This window comes from Lycium ferocissimum, chromosome 8 (assembly GCF_029784015.1).
Source record: "Lycium ferocissimum isolate CSIRO_LF1 chromosome 8, AGI_CSIRO_Lferr_CH_V1, whole genome shotgun sequence".
NCBI classification, from domain to species: Eukaryota; Viridiplantae; Streptophyta; class Magnoliopsida; order Solanales; family Solanaceae; genus Lycium; species Lycium ferocissimum.
In genome coordinates this window covers 64,545,935-64,570,513 of record NC_081349.1, presented here as the reverse complement: position 1 = coordinate 64,570,513, position 24,579 = coordinate 64,545,935, and positions in this window count along the sequence as shown.

Below are 24,579 nucleotides of genomic sequence, written 5' to 3'. Positions count from 1 at the left end.
CCAGTTTTGAAGGGTTTATTCAAACGCCGTGAAAAAACCTTCGTAATCCAGAGTTCTAGGTAAGGGTTCTGATGATCCCCTGGGGAAGGTGTTAGGCACCCCAGTATTAAGGATCCGTACTATACGGTTGACCTTCGAATCCCGGTGTATGAGTATTTGTTTAAATTGCTTATTTTGTGTTTATTCTCCCACAAAAGTGAACTGTCATGCATATCATATATTTTGAAAAAGTATATTCCCCTTTATTTATAGGGGTATCGTACTTTCGGATTTATATTATCTGTATGTAAATAGTTTCCCTTTATGTAAAAAAAGTAAAATATAAAGAAAGTCTTGTTTATTTTATACTCATACACCGAGGCTCGGGTTGACTCGTATTGATACGTTTCAGTCTTATCCGGAACTTTATATTACGCGTAGGCTCTTACGATCGTTTATAAAGATATTTTACGTTTTAATGAGTATATCCCGTCTAAAAAGAGAGGTTAATTTGGGCCAACTTTGGGCCAAAACAACATTCATACTAAAAACTTCCACTTGTTTCTTATTTTTTCAAAGATAAATTTTATGGCTTTAGCAAAATCTGATTTTTTTGTCTAAAAAAACCCCCAATATTATACCAACATTTGGTCATACATAGATTAAGTTCACTTATTAAATTGGGTCCAATTACAACTGATTTTTGAAATTCAATTTGGAGTAGGAATTCTATTAATAAGCTCATTTTCACTAAATAACTTTATTATATAAAACATGATTTGTTTACTTTAAACTCGGAAAATGGCAATATATTTTTTGGGAAGTAATTTAAAGCCTTGATTTGGTATTTGGTTATTTATAAAAAGGACAATTATGCTAAGTCCGTGGTTTTTTTAGAAAAAATCGCGTATGGGGACCTAAAGTCGACTAAACGGCATAAGAACCGTTGTCCTAAGACGTCTAATTCCAATCATAAGGATTTCCACTATAACATGAGTTTTGAATACATTTGTACAAGCACATCAAAATGGAAACAAGTCTTTGAACAAAATGTAAAGAGATTAGGTTAGACTAGGGGCGTACCAAGCCCCTAGTTGGCCAGTTTCACCCATGGCTGGGCCTTCTGCGCGCCTCGCTATCTTCTTTGTCTTCCGGACTCTATTTTTTGAAGTAGTATTCCTACTTGGGCCTTAGGCCCAAGAGGGTGGTTTATGCATTTTTGACCCGAGCAGCCACGTGATAGGAGGAGAGAGGGGGGGAAAGAAAGAAAACCCCGGTTAGTTTATAATCGCTGAACTTATCACTATAATAATAATAAACTATACTTATGTATCTACATACATATCAAACAAGACATATAAAGTTTTATGCTTACCCCATACTAGTCCAAAAATGGGGTTTTATTTGTTTGAAAAAACAAACTTGACACGGTATGGGGACTAGGTCCTTGCCCCATATACTCAATGTCCCACAAGTTCCAAGGGGTATCTAAGGACCCCAGGCATGGCTAACATCGGGAAAGGCTTGGACAACCCCAACTACCATAACTTATTTCAAAACTAATAAATCCCAAAAGAGACAGTAGAGAGCATAAGACTCTAAGATTAAATAAAATCAACTAAGCTTACATATGCCAAAACAACAACACTGCCCAGGAACAAGGAAAGCAAGTAAGATTATGAAATAATTTGATGAGATTCAGCAGATTGGCCGAGATACAGCATGAGAGTATTATTAGCATTTTATATCAAGTTTGAAGGAGAGCAAAGGTTATTAACAATATGGCAAACACAATTGAAGCAAGATCAGTCCAAGAAGAAGAGTTAATCAGGCCCATTTTTTAGGTCAAGTCCTTATAGAATTAAGGAGTATGCAGGACTATTCTTTGGCAGATTAGCACACACTAGCAAGCAACATCAAGCATGCTCAAACAAAGAAATTCATGATCATATTATCAGGGCAATCTGGACAAGACATGCGTGAACAGAGGTAGGGGATGCCATAGAACAAGACAAGGCAAGACAAAAAAGCTTAGCAGAAAGGTTCAGCACCAACAAAAGGATGCAACATGATCATAAGTTCAGCATAAGGCATATAAATGCTACAAGGACTGACTTCTGTATTTATAGTACATAATTGGGAGCAGATTTCAGCAATGTACAAGGAGTGGGCAGAGTTGGCACCTAGGACTTCGTGACTAGGTGAGGCAAAGCAAAGGAAGCAGGGGTAGGGAACAAGCATGTTAAGAGAAAGAGGAGGGTCTCTAGATGTCAACACCAAGCAAGGAAAGAAAAGGAATATAACAAACAAAGAGAGAAAAAGAGAAAGGTGTGAAGCAGGGACACAATGGCCAAACATGGGATCACACACTTAATAAATAAGGTAAGTATATACAAAAATCCTTGAGTAAGGTGGCGGCAAGGAGAGATGTGGTAGGCAAGGCTATATGGTGGAAGTGGCAGAGGGGAAATGTATATACTTGAAACGAGAGAAAGGCTTGGCTGACTAAATGCATGTTGACAAGTCATTTCGGTGGTCTTGAGTCATGGATGTTTCTATTGACAAGGGGAGGGACAGGGGAGAGAGAACACACAGGACATGGATGACACACGCAGGGTGATTAATGCAACAATAAGTAAGCCGTGAATATGCAAAAATCCTTGAAAGTAAGGTGGCGAGATTCAAGGAGACATGTCAACAATAACATGGATTTCAAGCAGTAGGGGTATGCATGGGATGGAGGTCATAAAATTCATATCATGGTGATCAAAGAGGATAGTCTAGTCATGATGCTTCTAAGAACAAACATGGCTGATGAACAAATAAGCTAGTGCAGGTGGAGACCAAGTATGTGGAGGAAATGCTAATGATAGTATGACCTACAAATGCATAGAAGGGCTGTAATACATGAGCATGGATCCTAAAGTTCAACTATGGGCTGATCTTAGGACTAGCAGGGCAGTACAGACCCCCACAGGGCAAGAGCACAATCAACCAAGCAAGGAATATGAGTCATGGTGTACAGGTAACATTAGGGAGGCAAGTTGGCATGCTAAGTTAGCTATATTGATCTATTTGGAACAGGTGGGTGACTAGAAGGATAGGAAAGGTCTCATGGGTCCTAGGTCATTCATGTTTCAAACTGTAGTGAGAAGAAGGAATTATTACAGTCTTATCATCTTAAGAAATGGCATTCAAGGCAGCAGTCAAATAGGGTATGGATTAAGAGACAATTCAGAGTTTGAAGCAGGTTATACATGTGTGTGATTTAAGTCCAACATGGGGAGTGTCAAAGTATATGATCAACTTTAGTTCATACAAATTCAGAGAGAGAGCAAGTTGAGAGAAAACAAGCAAGAGCACAGAAAAGAATGAGGGAGACTATGCAGGGTTCATTCATCACAAGGAAGGCAAACAACTCTAGGCCAAACACATATGCTCAGAAAGAGATGATCAAGTGCACTCTCATAAGGGATCAAACGAGGCAACCATGGTGTACGGGATGAGGACAACTCAAGCAAACGCAGAATTTCCAGATAGGAGGCTAACACATAGATGCAAGTGATCAAATTTTAAGGAGAAAGACTCACATGATTCACAAAAAAAAAAAAAAATAGAAAAAAAAAACAGATGAGATATGCCACACCTCACTTTCCAGAATCACTCTTATTCAAATAACACTTCTCCTACCAATGGCAAGTAGGACATACACTAAAGACATATACCAACATTAGACTGAAACATACACCCTTCATTGACCATTTTAATCTTAATAAACTTCATCTTTAATTTCATTTAAACAAAAGCAACTAGCCACTCTCTTCCCCATCTTAACTATTGTGTCACTTATCCATGCCATTATCAAACAAAACCTCAGCCACTATCTCAAACCAAACCAATTATTTGATCCTAAGTTCAACAAAACAGACCCTCCACCCATAGCAACGAAAAGACTCTTTCTAACCACATAATTTGGACTTTATTAAGAGAGAATAAATACCATAACATGACTCAATCAAAACAACAACAACAACCTATCACATTCATCGGTACCAAGGATTTAATTCAAGGAAATTGACATAACAACTAAAACAAACCATTCAGTGTTAACAACGGATCATTTACAAACAAACCAAAAAAAAGCATATCTAAAATAACCCTATCTACAACATAACTGGATTCTCTAAGACTAAAACAAATGCCACAATACCATCCTAATCAAACCAACAGCATTCATCTATTGTCTATAGCTATCACCAAACCTAAACCTAAAAATGCCATAATAATCAAAATGCTGAAAAATAACTATTTATCACTAACAACAAATCATTCAAAAATAAACACATGAAAGCAAAGTTGACAGGAATAAAAAAGGAAAAGCAATAAATAAAAAGAGTATTACCTTTTTTGGGCACGACCAAGACCAAATGGGGATTTGAAAGGGACTCCCTCTCCAAACCCAAGCCCAGCAACAAAATAAGATAAAGAACCAGAATTTAGACTAGGCTTTCGAGCAAATCGAAATAACCTTAAAAAAAACTAAACTTTTAACTTTTGAGAGCTTTTAAATCTCAAATTTCTTAACTTTTTTTCAAATTTTTCCCTTTTTTTTTTTATTCGTGGAATGGGGTTTTTATTTTTATAGAAACCCCGGGGATGCGCTCAAAATTTACAACACCGATGTGGGAATTCATAAATTCAAGCCCAGATCGCAAAGGAAGGGCTCAGATTCAAGGTTCATACAAAATCAACGGTCATAATCGCCTCTCACAACTGTAAACGAAGTAAATAACAAACAAAATTGCGAATGGTACCTTATAGGGGTTGTTTGGATGAAAAACGAGCAAAATCAGGGGGAAAAGGACAAATCTTTTAATGCTTTGTTCTCTCTCCAACCACCCACCAACGTCAATCACTTGTGGTGGCGCACAAGAAGTCGGCGATTTGACCCGACAAGAGGGGTAGAGGGGTGGGGAGTAGGGAGGCGGCTGGGGTTTTACCCTAGCCCCTTCGTTGAAATAACATATAGGCCCCTCCTTATGCTGGTCGTTATATAGAGGGAGTATTACGTTGCTGCTTGGTCCGGGTCAGCCCCTTTGTGGGCTAGACACAGGCCCTTTTTTTTTTTTTTTTTTTTTTAAAAACTGAACCCTTTCATATATTACGCACGTATACGCGCATATATTGAGTGTATATACACTCGTAGGGAAAAAAAAAATAGTCCAATAAAATAGGTTGCTACTTAAAGTACGCAATCGTAAAAAGAAACAATTAAAATGAGGACGACTGAAGACGTAATGAAATTAAAAAGAGTTTTGAAACCCATTTTGCAGAAGATAACCTTAAATTGGCCTTTGAGTAAAAAAAATCGCAATTATGGTCAATCATTGTAATTAATAACGCAAATATCTTCGCAATCAATTATTTGCGAGAGTAGTGTTATTCCAGTATTTAATTTAACTAATTAGGACTAATTTGCATCAACGTCCTTAACTAATCCTCCCATGACTTAGACATTTCAATTAAGGCCGTCTAGAATTCAAAAATTTGCAAATGACCCTAGTTGTATTGAACCATGAGTTGGTTAACCATGAGGCGGTCACTAATGCATAATAATAGTAATTAGGCTAAAATCATAATTAAAAATAATTTTGCCACAAGTGGCACAAATATGCCTATATAGCAATAATTCAAAGCTCGAGGGGTAAAAGTAGCAAATTCTTTTAATTACTCAAGTCCCTTGGATAAAAAAAATAAATGAAGATGCATTTTATCTAACTTTTCTAATTTTTGCTGAATTAAATAAACAATTATTTAAAATCATATTGGCATGCCGGGGGAATTATAGAAAGTGTTGTAAAATGTTGTAAAATGCTGATAAATTTCTGAAATTAATAAAGCTTTGAAAGTTTCATCATTAATTTACAGAAGAAAAAATGTTAACCTGAATAATTGTGTAAAATTATTCAGAAACCTCTGTGGGTGTGCAAAATTATCTTATTTATTATTCAAAGACCCTGAGTAAATAAAGTAAATTACGGGAGGTCAAAAATTAGGTGTCAACAGTGTGTTTTCTATAGATCCTAGCCATTAAATTCATGGATGACGATTTTTGCATCTGAAATCTACTTTGTACCACATCGTTTTTTAAAGTCTTTGAATGAACTTTGGGATTTTATAAATAGAACCCCAACCCTCACCATTTGAACAAGCTTTTACAACCTAGAAGCCTGAATTTGAGTATAAACGCTCAAGATTTAGCTTCTCAGTAAAATTTTAAGACTTAGCTTTTTAAAGTTCGAGTCTTCTTAGTTCTAAAGATTTGCAATTTTTTTTTCTTTGTGTGGGATTTGGAAGCACGAAGGGTGTTCAAATCCATTCTTGTACACGGCTGAGCATAAAAAAGGTACTGTTAATCTTGTTATTGCTTTTTATTTAATGTTGCTTAATTTAAATCGTAGTTAGTGATATTCTGCTTATTTTGAAGAATTATGATAAGTGATATGTTGTTTTAGGTTTAGGTGTCTGTTAGTAATGTGCTAAATTAATTTATATGTTTGTAATGTGTTGCTATGCTTGAAATCGCTAGGATTAATCGATTTTGATCTTATATTTATGTGGTGGTTTAACTCTGATGACTTAGGTTAGGTAAAATGTGAAGTAATCAACTTGTTCTCTTATTTGGTCTAATCTCTGTTGTGTTGATTATATAGAAATGATATCAAAAAATGTAATACAAAATGGTGTTGAGTTTAAGCTTGATTTTGATTGTTTGAACATGGTTTAAAATGACTTGGTCAACTAGTTTTGGGATTCTTTTGTTTTCTCTCTAAAAGCAAGTTTAAAAAATAAGATGACTCAATTTTCAAATAAAAGACTCACTAAGTATCACCTAGTCAAGATAGAAACTGGTTTGGACATTCTAGATACCTAGGTGTCTTCAAAATATGATGTTTGCTACTTAAAACAGAGATTAATTTAGTTATTTTGAAATTCTGAAGTGTGTGGTGGTTTTCTCTGAATTTTGCTTTCTTTTTCTGTCTTGAGTGTGTGATTCTAGTGAGTTGATTTGGATTAATGGGATAGGCTTAAGTTAAATCCATGATGTAGTTGTAAGAGGATGAAGATCATGTCAGAATGAAGAGAAGGGATAGTTGAGCTTGATTCTGTTATGCTCCTCTTTTTATGTCTTCTATTTGAAATGTCATAATTACAATCTTAGACAAACAAATGGTCATAACTAGAAATAGATATAAAAAGAAAGAAATTCGCTTTGACTCTTTGAAATTTAAGCACATGTGTTGTTTTTCTGTCTTTTGTTTGTTTGTACAACACTTAGCCCATAAAAATGAAGAGTCACATGTTAGGGTATTGCATAAAACAAATTGATTAACTACCTAGTCTTTAGGGGAGCCTCTGGTGGTATGTCACTTGGTTTAGGATGGGGTGCAGAATGGGAGTTGTTTATGGGGAGTAAAGAGTGAGCTTAGGCATGAACTTGAAGTGGTGACCAATGGAGCCTTTGCTCCCCTTTTACTGAAACGAAAGTCCAGGAAAGGGTGGGGGATAATGGCCTCACCCTTCACTGTCTTTTCTTCAGGACCTGGAAACCCTTTCTTCTAAATCATGTTTCCTATAACTGTGGGATCCATCAAGGTTATTCCCATGATTGTTTAAATGAGAGCTAGTGTTAGTTCTGGTCATAACTAGTATCTCTGAGGATCAATATACTAGAATCATGATGGTTTCAATATGTCTAAATAATCTGGTTAGTAACTTTAGTTTGAAGCTAAGAGGATTCTCAGGTTTGAAAAGGTCTTGATTCTGTGAGTAGGGTTTGTTAACTTAAATGTATGGCCCTTTCAAATGATCCTCTTGATCTTTGTGACTCTGTGTACCCTGGACTTTGTTTTGACCTTGGATGACCTTTTCTTGACATTCATTTGGCTGTGATGGGAAGGGAGGTAAAGTATGAAACTGAGAATACTCACATAGCCTAAATCAGTCTAAAAAAAAAGAATGTATGTTGTCTGTTTGTCCACTCTTTATGATTTTTAAAGATTAGAGTAATTCTGGAATCACAATCTAGTGCCAAGTTGATTGGTAGACTAATTGATATTAATGTTGGTGTGGTACTTAGTTTAAAACTGGTTCAGCGATGGTACATGTATGATCATAAGTGCTCATGGGCAAACCATAAACCACTTGGTGTAGAGGAGTCTTTTTTAAAGGTACATCTGAGAGAGGATGAAAAGGGGAAATCAAGCTCGCTTGGTTCACATACCTTTCCCCCAAATAAAAGGTACCATGGCACCCTCCGTGTGTCCGTAGGGCGAGTCTTTGCCGTGTGGCATACTCGCCTTGACCCCATCATTTTGATCAAAGCAAGAGGAGAAAAAGAGCTTAATTTTGCCCTTTAAAAGGTTAACAGAGCCATAAGTCAAGTCTGCCAGTTGTAAAATGCTTGATTCTGAAAGTAAGAGGGATTTAGCTTTAATTGAAGGTCCTATGGGTTAATTGGCTTTAAAAATAAGTGTAAAAGAAATAAGGTTTGAAATTTTGTTTTATAGAAACTCTGTATCCTCTTGGTATGTTATTTCCTATTCTGGATTTGAATATTAAACTTTCTTATAAGGTTGGTTAATTTGTGGAGTCATGAATCATTCCATGTCATCTAGCCTGCTTGAAACTGCCAATCCTTAGGCTTTGTATCATGTTGTTGAGTATTTGGACACTCTTCTGTGGTTCCTATTGTTGGAATAAACACAATTATATCATCATATCAATACATGGATGTAGTAGGTGACCCTTTCCTTCTTCTTTTTGCATCCAAACATGTATGTCTTGTGTGTCTTGTGTGTCTTTCTGAGAATTGCCTTGCTTCTACTAAAATTTGATGGGGATTTGAAGACCAACCTTGTGTTATCTGTAGATGTTTGGGACCTAAGTTGAATACTATCCTGCCTATGCTGAACCTGTAGCTCAAAATATGAGTTTTGTATTCTTGCACCTGCCTTGTGTCTGATTTGATCAAGTCCCCTTCTAGCACTTAGATTTAAAGACTTGGAAGATGAAAAGAGTTTGGTTCTTCTACAAGAAAAAACTTGATGTTCTCTTCAATATACATTAGGTCTGTCTTGTGTGAGTTTTGCCAATATCATGATATACCAGGAGATTACCTAAGTTGAGGGATGTTTTTTTTTTTTAATTAAGAGGAAGTAAAACAAGAAACTGAGCCCACATAGTTCTGATTAGTTTTGAAACTTTTGCATATACCTGTCTGAGTGTAACATCTCGTATCTTTGACCTAAGCTTTGACCATGATCCTAGACTTAGAAAATCAAATAAAGGATGTGAGAATTGAAATTTCCCTGTTCAGTTGTAATATGGGGGTTTACGCCCATGAACAGTGACCGTATTTCAGTATACGGTCCGTAAATCAAGTCGTAAACTGGTACCAAGGATTTCTGAGCATTCTGGAATTTGACATTTGAATGTTATATTGTTAAATACGGACCGTATTTCAAAATATGGCCCGTATTTCAAAATGTATTTGGAATTTAGGAAAACTTCCTTGATGAAAGTTGTAGAGCTTTGAAATACCTTTCCAACGGTATATTATAGGGGTCAAACGGACATCTGTGCAAAGAGTTATGGCCATTTTACTGAAGAGACGCAGTGTAGTCCTTTCGAATACGGACCGTATTTCAAAATACGGCCGATCTTGTCTTGGACGTAAGCGCAATTTTCCCGTAACACTATATATTGTCCATATCAATTCAAATCATTATTTTCATTCCTTCAAGCCCTAGAACAACCTCCTACCCCTCTTCCATCATCAAGAACACCAGGTAAGCCCTACTCTAATTATTCCAAGTCAATTCTAATACATATCCTTGTAATCTAAACAAGAAATCATCATTCCTAAACTAGGGTTTTCAAGAAAACCCATCTCAAGGTTCAAGAATTCAAGATTTTGGAAATCTTCTTCAAAGCTCAAGTCTTTAATTCAAGTTTTGGAGCGACTAAGGTATGTGAGTTACTATCTACGTGGGAACATCATTGTTTTCTTCCCCACGCCTCATAATCCATAAATTATGATTCTCTACTAAAACTAGGTTTCTATACCATGCTCATGATAACCCTAGGTCCATGTCCATGATTATATTATGTATGAATTGTTATAATTCCATCATTGAGTTCTTAATATTTCTTTATGATTATTGAGAATCCGTCCGTAATCCATGAAAACCCATATCTTGTATTCCATGGTTCTTGCGTATGCATGTTTTAAATAAAAAAAATGCTTATTCCATGAATATCCTACATGTCTACAAGTTTTCATGCAATTGTATTTTATAACTATGTTCATGCCATGACTCAAGATACATACATGCTAAATACAAGTTATTCCATGAAACCATGTTCACAAGTTATTTCATGAAACCATGTTTACAAGTTATTTCATGAAATCATGTTTACAAGTTATTTCGTGAAATCATGATTACAAGACAAGTACAAGTTAACTCACGAAAATCATGGGCTTCTTAGCCAACTATATTATGTTCATGTTTTTGGGAGTTGCACGAATTACCGAGAAGGCTCAGATAGCCTGAAACTACGTAGCCACCGAAGGACAAGGATCGCTCCGCCCGGTTAGGACGATACCTTAATTTTACACCGAATGGATCCATCGTGCACGTTACCACCTCATACACGGCAAGGTATAGGGGCTCTGCTGGTCCGGCGAGGTACCAGACTCCACGTACCCACGTGGTGATATCACATGTCGGTTTATGAAATGCTCTCCCTACTTATCATGTTTTACTTATGTTATATATATATATATGTACTCATGCTCATGCTCGTATCCTGGTTTTCGGTTTATTCTTATCATGTTATTTCATGTCCCATGTTATTTCATTCGGTTGCTTTACATACCGGTACATTCAATATGCGACGTCCCCTTTTATTGCCGGGGAGCTGCATTTCACGATGCAGGTACGTATTTACAGGGTGCCGCATCTGCTCAGTAGGATTTGCTCGTATCAGCTCATTGGTGAGCCCCATCTCATTCGGGGTTTAGTCAGTTATCTTTATTTTACTAGTCATGCATTTAAATGTATGCTGGGGGGCCTTGTCCCAGCAAGTACGTTTTCCAGTCAAGATTCACGATTAGAGGTTTCATAGACTAGTCAATTTAGTTATGTTAGACATGCAAGGTGTTTAGCCATCTTTGGCTCAACTCATGTTATTTCCGCATTTATGATTTAAACAAGTATTTCATTAAATTATTATGACATCTCATGTTTTATAAAAAGCTCATCACGTTCATGCTATATTTCCACTCATGTATGCCTCGCATGATGATTGACAAGCCATGTGGTTCGCTCGGTCACACGCAGTATGGCACCGAGTGCGTGTTTCGCCCAGGCCATGGTTCGGGGCGTGACACTGAGCTTGCCACGATCAAAGGATATAAAGACGATTCATAATCACTAGGTCATTTGGTCTAAATGTTTGGCTGAACTGGTCGAGGATTTATGGCAAATTGGGGACCGGTCTCCGCCTTCCCCTGGTTTCCTGCCATGTCAGAGGTTCATGAAACCTCTTGGAGCTTGTGCGGCACCAGGAATACGGATGGTGACGACCCACCCCCTTATGGCCTAAACCTTTACCTTTGAGGCCCAGTGACTGTATATCTATGCGTATTTCATCTTTGTTTCTTTCTTTTTTTGCAATTGGTGTGTATATGCGCGTCTGTATCTTGTATAAGTTCAATTAATTATGTGATAAGTACAGTAAATATAAACTAACCGGGTCTCTTTTCTTTTTCTCTTCTTCACCGCATGGCCATTTGGGCAGAATACAAAGCCAACCTGTTGGGCTAAGGCCTAACAGGCAATTCTTTTGAGTCATGATCGAGCCCGGCGAAGAAATGGAAGCTAATATATATACTAAACATGTAGAAGGCCCAGCCATGGGTGAAAATGGCCAACTAGGGGCTTGGTACGCCCCTAGCCTATCCTTCACTCTATTTATTTGCTTAAGTTATACTTTTTCTTTTAATTGTATAGTTGTTGTATTTATACTTGTAAAAACCTGTAAAAAACTCATATACTATTGGAATTTTACGGTTTGAACTAGTCGTCTTAGGACAACGGTACTTATGCCGTTTAGTCGACTTTAGGTCCCCCAAATGATTTTCCAAAAACCGTATTAAGTATAACGACCTTTCCAAAAAAAATCTAAAAGCAATAGCCAAACGATTTCAGTACAAGTTCAGATAACAATGGAAAGAATTTTCAAACTATTAAATACCATTTTTTACATGGTATAAATATCAAAACAAAGGTCACATTTTGCAAAAAACTGGATACAAATTACTTTCTGGATGAAAGATTAAGTTTTAAAACCCCATGATTTTGGGCCAAATCCCAACGGCTAAAACAAGAAGATGATTTCAGGCCCAAGGCCAAAACAGAAGAAGAACGAGACCTAGGCCTAAGCCCACCTGGGACGGAAAGATTTTGGGCCTAAAGTCCCTTTTTCACTTGATTTTCCAAAGAAAGAGTAAAAGTTTTGGGCCAAAACCCGCTTATTTTAAACAAAGATATATAGTTTTGGGGCAGACTGATCACAAGTTTTTCTCTAAACAAACATCTTGGGCCTAAGCCCCAAAAGTAAACCATTTTTTGCAAACACATATAATTATAAGTTTACAAGAGCAAAAACTAAAACCATCTTTACAAAACCGGGCTTATTCAAATGATAATCATTTGTTATACGAGGTTTAAGATAAGACGTTCTAAACATATTAAACGGATTTACCCGAGCCACGTATGAGTCAAGCATGAACAAACATGTTTATATTCTGCACTTAAATATAAACAACTCTTCATATCTTTTACAATCCATACTATCCTTATAGGAAACTATTTATATCTGGCTATTATAAGTCGGAATCTAAATACCCTATATATAAAGGGGATATATTCAATTCACTTTCAAAAAATGATATGCAAATGACAGATTACATAAATGCGGGAATAAACACTAAATAAATAGTTCATGCAAGTACTCATACATTGGAATTCGAAGGTCAACCGTATGGTACAGATCCTTAATATTAGGTTGCCTAACACCTTCTCTAGGGGATCACTAGAACCCTTACCTAGAACTTTGGATTACGAATGATTTTTCACGGTGTATGAATAAACCCTTCAAAATTAGTTTTCCTAATTTCCTAAAAATTTAGTGGCGACTCTTTTAAAACGAAGTCCGAAAGAGCACCAACGAGTTCGAAGTAGCTTTCCGAGCAATAACTCCACCCGCGAGATGCGAACTGTTACACAGGGTAATGAGTATTGACTTGATTCTTTATGAATTTTATTTCAGATGAACACTACAATCATAGCCTTCTACTGATGGAGGTTGGCCTCAATCATTTTATGGTTAAGATGATAATAGGGTGCCAAAAGACTATGGATTGCGGTTTATTCAAGATTTCACTATGGTTTATAATTCATTATACTATTGTTATTTGTTGGTATTTTATTATAACATCTTGTGAGACGTGATGGAAGAACCTATGGGTTGATTTATATTGGAGTTAAATGTATGTGTTTTTAGGATTTGTTAATTTTTATTTTAAAATTTTGTCCTATCAATGCTTGCATCTAATTCATTTTTTGCCATCTTGTGAATCTATTTCATTTTTTAAAATTCCATCTTGTGGATTTGTGAATCTATTTCACTTTTTTAAATTTTTAAATTTCATCTTGTGAATCTATTTCATTTTTTGCCAGAAGCATAAGTGCATTATATGTTAGATATAATTGTAATTATAATCAGCTAACTCTTAGCTTTGAGATTGAGATATTTCGTAATATTAATTTACTTAAATTATAGGCTAAAACAACTGTTTTAGAGGATCAACATTCATCATAAACTAGATTTCATACTAGACAAAATAGTCATTTAATTATTTCCTAATATTTATGACTTTGAAATTAACTTCTTCTTCTTTTTTAAATTGTTTTTTATTACATAGTAGGTAGGGAAAGGGAAAACGGGGGAGGGGATTACAATGTGGGATTTGAACCCTCACCAGCAGGGTAAAAATTCAAGTAGCCAACTAACTGAGCTACTAAGTCCCTACGACTTTGAAATTAACTAAAATTTAGGTTATCAATTTTTTCCTTTATTAAAGGTATGTGGTATATTAAATTTGTAAGGAAAAGTCACATTAGGAAACGTCTAAGCACTCCTTTTACTTTCAAGAGTCCCTTTTTGTTATTAAATTTTAGCCAATTAATTACTCAACTCTGTATTATCATTTTATGTTTAGGATTCAGAAACTAATGTAACATTGTGCTAAGTAAATAGGTTTAGGATTCAATGATTCAAAAAAGTAGACAAATAATTGAACAACTAATGTGGTGTTATACTTCGTTGAATAAATAAAAATATCATAGGTTTAGGATTCAATAATTAATATCACTATATTGATTTTAAAAGACGATTTATTAATGTTGAGAATAAAAAATAAAGTATTTAAATTTATTTATTCGCAGAAGAATTCAATTTCATTCTCTTCCAAATATGTTATATTAGTAGAATTTTTTACAAGTTAATTAATACATCTATTAGGGTACATTAATTTCATTTAAAAAAAACTAATATCTATGAAAGAAATCAGAAAATAGAACAAATCAGTTATAAATCCAAATCTGAAGAAATAAACAAGGATTAATAATAATTTAGAATCACAATTACTATTACTTATGTTGTTTCTTATTTTGTTTAGGTTTAAAATTCACTTTAGTAAGACCCTTTTAACAAACTGTCAAGGCAACAAACGAGAAACATTAGGTTTAGGAATATTATGCAATTAAAATTACTTTAGGTTTAAAATTCTTTTACCAATTAGTATTACTTTCGTTAATATTCTAGAATTGTAAAACAAAAGTAATTTAGATTAGAAAGGAGATGAACACTCCCTATAAAAGAAGCACATTTTTAAGCATAGATAGAGTCGATGATTGCGGAGGTAACTTGCTTGTGATTTGAGATAAAACTTTTATATTTTAAGTTTTTGTTCTACAAGTTAGTATTGATAAATGATCGTGTATTCTTGATAGACAATTGCATATTATTGAAAAGTTGCCAGTTGTGATTTTTGTTACAATGTCTAATATATGGATATCAATTTAAAATTGACTTATTTATAAATAGAGTAATTGGGTATCTTGCAAAGATGAAGATTTTCTGTGGGTTAGTTATATAATATTTGTAATTATAGATATTTTATTATTTGACATAATGACATGCTATGTTAATGTATCTTAACCGATATCTTTTGTAGACGTTGTTCTTAGTGTATGATTCTTTGACATTGATATTTCCTTTGAAAGTGTAACATAGTTGTCCATGTGAAAAAATATACTGCGGCAAATTCAATTAGCTATTGTTTGACAGTGTGCTTTATTAATGTCATCGGGAAACATAATCCCACTAAAAGTTATCATCTGATAAGGGAACGCAACAAACGCTAAAAACGTCGTTATAAAAAAAAATTATGTGAGATACAATAACATAATATATTTGTCACTCATAGACTAAAATATCTATAGTTAGTTGTCACAAATAATATATAATTAATTTTAACTAGATTCATATTGTTTGCCTTTTCAGTAAATATTGAATTCAACTATTTTGTCTGTGTAATAATACAGAGTATCCATTTTCATCTTCCGACAATTGTATTTATTTTAATGAAAAATTTATTCTTCTTATATAAATTATTTATTGATTCACGCGATGCACACGTGCGACGCACGTACATTTAAGACTAGTTATTTCAAGTTCACAGTGGAATTAGGCCATAATAATCTATCTATCTATATTATATTAAAAGCATGAACCCCTAAACATAAATGTTAAATTACATAAATACCCTTCTTAAATATCTAATTATCATTTTTTTTTAATTTTTTTTAAGTAAAAGAAAAAGCTGCCGTTCAAAACACTCAAAACCGAATGGATGTGTCCTTTGATGTTAACGAGTTTGATATTAATCCTTTGCCTAAAAGCTGCTTTGTTGTAAACCGTTCTCTATAAAGAATCTTGTCAAACATCAAAGGTACAAATAATTTGGAGAAAAATTTCGTTCTACAATACTTGTGTGTCTCATAGTAAGTTCTCTTTTCACCTTCTCAAATTCCCACCCAATAGTATACTTTGACTGTTCTTATTATGAAGCCTTTTAAAATCAGAATTTCCTTTGACAATTTTTCTTTTTCTTTTTGATATCTACTTTTACTTTTTATTTCATAGCAAATCTTCTGTTCTGGGAGTTTCATTTGTTCACACTATTTTAGTTATTTTTAATATTTTCTCCATCTCAATTTATGTGCATGTGGTTGACTGGACAGTGATTTTAATAGAAAAATAAAGACTTTTTGGAATTTCAAATTTGTGATCTAAAATAAGTCATAGAAATTTTCATGGCTTGTAATTCATCTCACTAAGAGTAAAATGAAAAAATTAAACTTAAATCATTACTAATTACTTAAAAAAAAAAAACTGAATAAAAGAAATGTCACATAAATTGAGACGGAGGAGAACTTTTGATTGTTTTTGTCATGAAACCTTTGGTACAATATTAGATTTTGTTTTAACAGTATCTTTGTTGGGAACTTGACTTCACAGTTATTTGATTTCTATAACTAACAATTTTTTTTTTGTTTGGTTTGTAACCTTAATTTTGTTTTTTGTATGAGGTTTCATGCCTTTTACGGTTGATGGAATTTTTATCTCTACCTTTTGCGATTATTAGATTTTATAAAACGATAAATATTTCTTTTTGGGTTGTTTTGCTCTTAATTCACGTAAAGGACGTGTTCGTATGGCCAAGGTGAGGATTTTGAACAACATTACATTTTATTTGCTTCTTCTTATTCTTATACAACAGACGTTTATTCTTTTCCAAGCTGCAATATGAAAATTTTTTATGTCTATCCGTTTCAAAAATATTTTCTTACTTTTTGTATTAATGTGTTCCAAAAAGATTGTCACATTTTATATTTTGAAACGATTTAACTTTTATGAGATGATTTGCAGCCACACAAATATCTAAGGCTTATTTTAGACCACACATTTCAAAAGTCTTCTTTTATTTTTAAACCCCGTGTCAAGTCAAACTAAGACATTCTTTTTGGGACGGAAGGAGTAAGATTTACGGAGACTCTAGAGAAGTTTGTCTTTTTATATCTTTTCTTGGTTGTCATGGTTAAAGTGAAGACGGGTTAATCTACTTTTTTATGAGCTTCATCTTTATCTCTTCTCTAATAATGTCCTTACATCATCACCTCTCAAACATTAATCATTTAATTCAAAATTAATAATTTCTATATGCACTATTTGAAAGGAAATAAAAAATATTAAATTTTTTGCGCTATTAGGAGGGTTCTAATCAAGGGCGGCTTAAGCATAAAGCGACCAAGGCCTTTGCCTTAGGCCCCCTAATCATGAAGGCCTCATTTTTTATTGGGATTGGATTTTTTGTAAGAAAAAAAAATAAAAACAATTAAGCATTTTAAATGAAGAATTACAATATTTTCAAAAAAATATTATTTCTGAATTATGATTCCAATGGTTAAGTATTATTTTAGATTACATAAATAGTCTTTTGGGTACAAGAAAATAATTATTAGAGAATGTGTCTTTTGTAATGGTGTCTTTTGAAAATGCATATTTAGTTTGTACTATTTTGACAAGTGACTTACATTTACTTTTGTTTACCTTTCAACTTTTTAATCATGGTAAAAGTGGTATCACATATATTCAGCCGTTCTGTGCAAAAACAAGAAGAAAAGAGAGCCGCGTGAATTTTTTATTCTCTACGTCAAAAACAAGAAAGAACCGATCAAGAACAAAGTACAATGAATTTTTTAATTTTATTGTAGCAAGCATTTGAAGTAATGAGAAATTATTTTGCCATCAAATTATCAACCTTTAATCTTATAAAACTAGGAAAATATGCGTCAAATAAAAAATATATACAAACGTAAAAAGATAAAGGCCTCCAATCAAAGTTTTGCTTTAGGCCACAAATACTGTTGAGCTGCCCCTGGCTCTCATGTTGATGACATGTAAAGGAGAAAACTTTCGTTACAAATCTAGAAACTCTTAGGAAGGAAAGAGACAAGTTATTGCTCTCCCTATTTAGGGGTCGTTTGTGTATAGGGTAAAATCTGACATTACACTGGCAATAGATGGTGTTGACACGTGACAGGCAAAGACATTTAGGAAGCAATTCGTTCCAGGACTCGGTGGAGACTATTCCTTGCGTATCCGTAGCAATGAATCCGAAGCAATTGCACGAAATAACTATGTACTTCAGGCGTTACATTACCGACCCGGATATGCAGCCAAACTTTACGTTCTTGCAGTTAAAGTAGCATTGATTGATCATTATTATCCATAATGAGGGAGCGATTCACGGACTCTGGCTGGAGAATTTGTACCTATAAAAGGAGCCCAACATAAGTGTTAGAAGGCATCCAATTCTAGCTTAACAATTTACACTTTATGCATTCTAGCAAATCGTCTTACAAGTTATCTACTTTTTGTACCAGATCCATATTGATCATTAAGGCTGAGTATTCAACCGGAGTCATCTTCAATGAGAGATTCCTCCGAGCTCATGCGGCCCAGGCTTAATTTATTATATTATCATTTTTTATTTACTTCATTTCATTGCTTGTCACTTGCTATTTACTTTATATATAACAAATCAATCCACATATCCTTTAAATAACTAAACAAATTCAACTGTACCTTTTGAAGGTAACCAATTTGGTAGGTGGTAAAAAATAATGCATGCATTAGCTTGTGTATTACTAGTACCTTGTTCAGTACACTTTTTCAACCTATGCATGACTAATACAAGTATTAGTTATACACCCTATTTGGTATTATCCTATGTATAACTAATAATACATAGCAAACCATGGTATTAGCAATGCAACGGTTTTTACATGCACAAGCATGGCTAAACACACAATTGCCCCTGAAATCTCTCAAAACCTTTTCCAGTTATTAAGTTAGAGGGTATTTTTTGGAAACAACCAATGTTTTAAAAAAAATTATGCATGCATGTACACCAAACCAAACAGTGAATAAAAATAATCTCTTCATAACTAATGCTAGCATAACTGCTATATATTTAAATTATAGCTTTCAAATGCCTTAGTCAAGATTTGCTAAGGTAATTTTTTCAAAAATTATAAACAAAACGACACAAGGTCTTGTAACGCACTTTATGTGAGGCTATGTTGGAGCTAATGTAGCATATTCTGCCCCTTCGTTTAGATAGTCAGGTTGAGAGTTGAATAGTAGAAGCAGTGACTATATTCCAAATTAAACTTCTTATATTCCTCTGGATGGATAAAACAGAGCAAGTGCTCGGCTAAATTTATTTGTACATTTTTTTTTATTAAACTTTTTTTGAATTCATGTTTAACGACTATCGAGATAGGGACTATAATTCGATCTTTTAATCATCCAATTTTTGAAAATCATTTTGAGGCCTTTTGTCTTACACATACAAAAGATTGAATTGACTGAATCATAAGTCTTATATATCTTGTCACGACCACCTCATATTCATTACTTTATTCCTATTAATTTCTTCAATTTAATTGTATGCTGCACCAACTGAAGCTTTTCACAAGATAGGAAAATATATTAAGAACCTTTCTAAAACAAATTTCTTTATGAGGTTTCTCCATCAAAGATTCAAAAGAAAAAACAACCATTGAAGTGTTGTCTCTTGTGCAGCTAATATGCTATGATTTATTGTCCAAGAAATTATATGATCTACTATGGTGTGTCTTTATATATATTTTTTAGAAACCAAAATAAGAGAATAACGAATCTCATTGCAATAATCAGAGGCGGAGCCAGGATTTGAAGTTTATAGGTTCGGGGTTCTAATTCTTTAAAGTTACGGCGCGCTAAATTAATAATTTGTACATATTTGGCAAAAAATTTAACACATTCGGACCAAAGCTACTGTGTTCGGCCGAACCCACGCCCAAAGGGCTAGCTCTGCCCCTAGCAATAATAACAGTAAAATCACACCAAACTAAAATAAAGGTAATGCCTAGGCTTATGTAATCATTAAAGGATATTTGCTTTTAAATGTAAATACTGTAAGAATGATGAAATGTTATTAGTAATGAGCACATTTGATCAAAGCTAAAAAAGATGCAGAATTTGCATAAGGAACATACTCCAGCTTTGCTTCTCACTTTCAGGAGGAATATCAATTGACATTAAGAGTCCACTGAGTGATATAAAGTCTTTGCGTTTATAATATTGTTATTGTTTTATCAAACCAAGTACTACATGACTCGGAAGTCGGAATACACGTGCAACGCACGTGCCGAGAAACTAGTACTATATTAAAAGCACGAAGGACCTTAGAAATGTTAATTGAACTTTTTGCCCTTCATCAAAAGACTCTGCAATAGACAAAATTGTCATTTACTATATTTTTTCTATAATATATAGGACTTTAATATCTATAATTTATTTATTAAATTATTTTCTTATATTTAAGACTTCGAAATCTACTAAAAATTTAAAAGTTATTGGTAAAAGAACTCTAAACCTAAAATAGTACTTATTAATTACTAAACCTAAACCTAATTTTTTTCCCCACGGTAACCGACCTCTCAATATATGATGGCATATTTTATATTCTTTCTAGGAAAGCTTCTCTTTGGAAAAAAAAATTTCCATATAAAAAGAAGATTCTTTCTGCTTTCTTTTACTTCAATTTACTCATCGGACGTACTAACTAACATCATTAAGGAACCTGTCAACAATTTTTTATGGGAATTTGTCTTTGACTTGAACATTAGTTACGTTTAAAGGTTTAGTTATTGCTTTAAGAGTCAATTTTTATTTCTTGCCTTTTATTTTGTGGTGCATTTATTATTCATGGTAGATTGTTGATTTAACTTGGAAAACTCTTGGTTTGAATTCTCTTGTCTGGTCTCTGTTTAGTTTGCCATATTAATTGTTCAATATATTGTTATGATTGTTAGCCATTGATTCTATTTCAAACTCTTGTGCTTTTTCGTCTATTTTTCATCCCTTTTTATGTGTTTAGTAACTTGATATGGTCACGCTTGTGCTTTCTTCCTCCTAATTTTAGGTTGCGAATTCTAGGTCTTAGAGGCTTTTGGATCCTTTGAAGCTAACACATCAAAATATATTTAGGTAATTTATTATTTTCTTGCGAAGTATAGACATTTTTATATTCTTTATAGACAATTATATTGAATATTAAAAGATTGTCAATTGTGATTTTTGTTTATCATATATCATGTATGATTATCAGTTTAAAGTTGATGTATTTATAAATTTTGTACAGATTGTTAAATTCATCAGCTCAAATTGCTCATATTTTGTAAGAAAATAAATTCGATTATCTCTTTTAATTGATTGTATTATATTTATTACGAGATTTAAAAATTGTGTTATTTAAGAATAGATATTGACAATTGACGTCCTTGCATCTAGCCAAAATTTTAACTTTGAAGGTTTTCCCATGGAGCAAGCGGAAGACAAACGTTCATAACTACCCATTTTCAAGGTCATTGAGTGTAATCTCTTGCTAAATTATTGTATATTGTGGCGTCGTGCATAGGTAATAAATTTTTTCTAATATGTTCAATTCTATTATGGTTCAAGATGTATATTCATAATTCATCTTATTCTATATTCTATACACATTTTTAATTGACGCAAATTATAAGTGCAATGCACCTATTTAAAAGCACGGAACCCCTTAGCAAAATGTTGTTCGCTTTTTTACTCTTTAAAATTTATTTTAAAGGTACAAAATTAACTTTCAATTATTTTTCTAATATTTATAACTTTCAAATCAACTAAACTATGATATTAAATACTTCCTTATTTGAACTATGTAAGAAGTCCAAATATTTAGGACTTTAACTAAGTAATATTATTTTTCCAAGTTTAGTTCTTGTAAAACTTGCAAAGTATCAATGATGACAGTTGAGCTATGTTAAATATTTTCCAAAGTTTAATTATTGCAGAAGTCTTAAAAATATAAACTATGACTCTTTGACATATATACCGAGAAACTTTTATCATGGATAAATGATGCAAATATTATACGTGAAATAATGGTAAAAACTTAGAAAACTACCTCTTTTTAAATCACATTAAAATTATTAAACTTTCTCTAATTTAAACTATGTTAGCAAATTTTAATATTGAATTTTGCAATCAATTAATTTTTTTTAATTATCTAATATAAATTATCTTTAAATGAATAACCTAACATAATTGTAATTCCTTTCATGTTTTTTCGAACTATATATATGAATTAGAATATATATTCGTTTGTATTTGAGCTACTTTTCTATCCAAATTATATTTTTTATTCAACGACTTCGAATACTATTTAAAATTTCACATTTAATAATTAAAACAAACAACTAAAAAATGTATTTTTAAAAGCTATAGAGAGAGATCAAAAAGTAGTTGCCAAGAGAATTACACTGATTATGTTGAAAAAAGCAGCTGATAAGTATTAAGTGCTAAAAAATATATTTTCAAGTGTTGAAGTTGATTTGAAATGTTTGGTAATAAAGTTTTGATAAATACATTTATTATGTTAAATTGACACAAACGAATTTCAAAACGTAAAGAAGATGAAGGATGATTTACCAAAGAGAAAGTTTAACAATTACCAAGTCAATATCACAAAGAGATAGATGAAAGGCCAAAATTTTCTCTTTTGGTTAAACAAAAAGATCAAATTTAATTAAATATCATTTATAAAGAAATGTTAGGTAAGATAGAACATAACATATTGGCATCTCATATAATGAAATATGTACTCTTATAAAATTGTGCATGAATTTAATTGAAATCATCATCTTTGCATGTTCGGAAGATATCAAATTTATCTATTGTGCCAGTGTAATCACATTTTTTCATCATTTAAATAAATATTGTAATTATTTTAACGTCAATTATTATTTTCAATAAATTATTTTTTATATATATTTGTATTGATCAACGCGATGCACTATGTCCTACATATTTAGTGAATAATTTAAATAAAACATTTTTTTTTTTTTACTTTTCCAAAAAAATATTTCTCAAAGTCAAACAGGACTCCAATCATGAAAGTCTCTCCAAATTTTTTTATGACACGAAAATCAGAGTCAAGTGGTACACATTTGAGTTGATTTTAAAATCTGCTAATATTACCAATAGGTTTTATCGAGAAACCCTCGAGAGACGCTTGTAGATAATTGGTCCGTCCCTCTACTCTTCCACTAAAATACATGAGGTTTGTTATATATAGTAAGTTCGTAGCTAAGTCTAATTTCTTTTTCATGGTTGTTGTCAAATGAGATAGGCGCTTGGGGTTGTGAAAGCGCGTACACTAAATCAAAGTATATAATATAAATGCATGTAGGCAAGGTAATGTACACCCTCTGCGACCTCCATTCCTATTTATCTATTTTCTCAAGTTTTTGAATTTTTTCCCTTTATTTATGTTTTAAAAATCTTCAGAAATTAGGTACTCTTATTTTTTCTCTTTCCTCATTATTATTACTACTATTTATTTCTTTTTCAACAGACCTCCTTTATGCCTGCATTTACGTTTTACTAATTCAAACTTTTATTATCGGTTTGCTTTCCCTAATAAAGCCTCAATTATTATATCTAACGTCCCATTGCATCTCTATCAATTAAAGACATTAAGGTCTATACTGATCGTGTGCTTTGCCCAATAAAACCTAAATAGCCATTTGGTTATCCCTACAAATGCATATGACTCTTCATATTCATAAGTGTATTTTTATACACTATATATATAGAGCAAAAGTGACTTGAGCATGTTGTAGCTTGCGCTTTTAGGTGGCTTATAAAAATGAAATATTTCCTCTCCATTGGTTCAACAGTATTCATGAATCACTTACCATAAACACACGATAGAAATTAGAATTCAAGAAAAGCAATTGATGTGTTTATGACATCAATTAGAATTTTATTGATCTATGATCTTGACTACGGCTATCTCAGCGGCCATGGTGATTGGTTCTTTATCAGCTGCTGCTCGTATTGTCAGTCTCCTTCTTTTATTCTTGGTGCTAGCGGAATTAATATAGACAACGATGGAGTTCTATTGCTGAATTTGTAGTGTAACGACTTATTCAAATATAAGCTGCTTATACATCTAATAGGATTACCATTACTCCCGCTCCGTAGATGCCAGGGTTGGCTTGCTTATAATTTACTTATAAGTAGTTATCTACATTTAGCTTCCACTTGTATCTTATCATTTTGTAGGACAATATTGTTTGGTTCAGGGGTGAATTTAGGTAGAAAAAAATGGGCCATGTGAACACATGATCACCCGACTAAACTCGGTATATTATGTATATAATTCTTAAAATATATCTAATATTAACTGAAGGAACACATGGTCTAACAAGATTCAGTGGAGCACTGGTTAAGTGCCGGATTTAATCCCTTAAG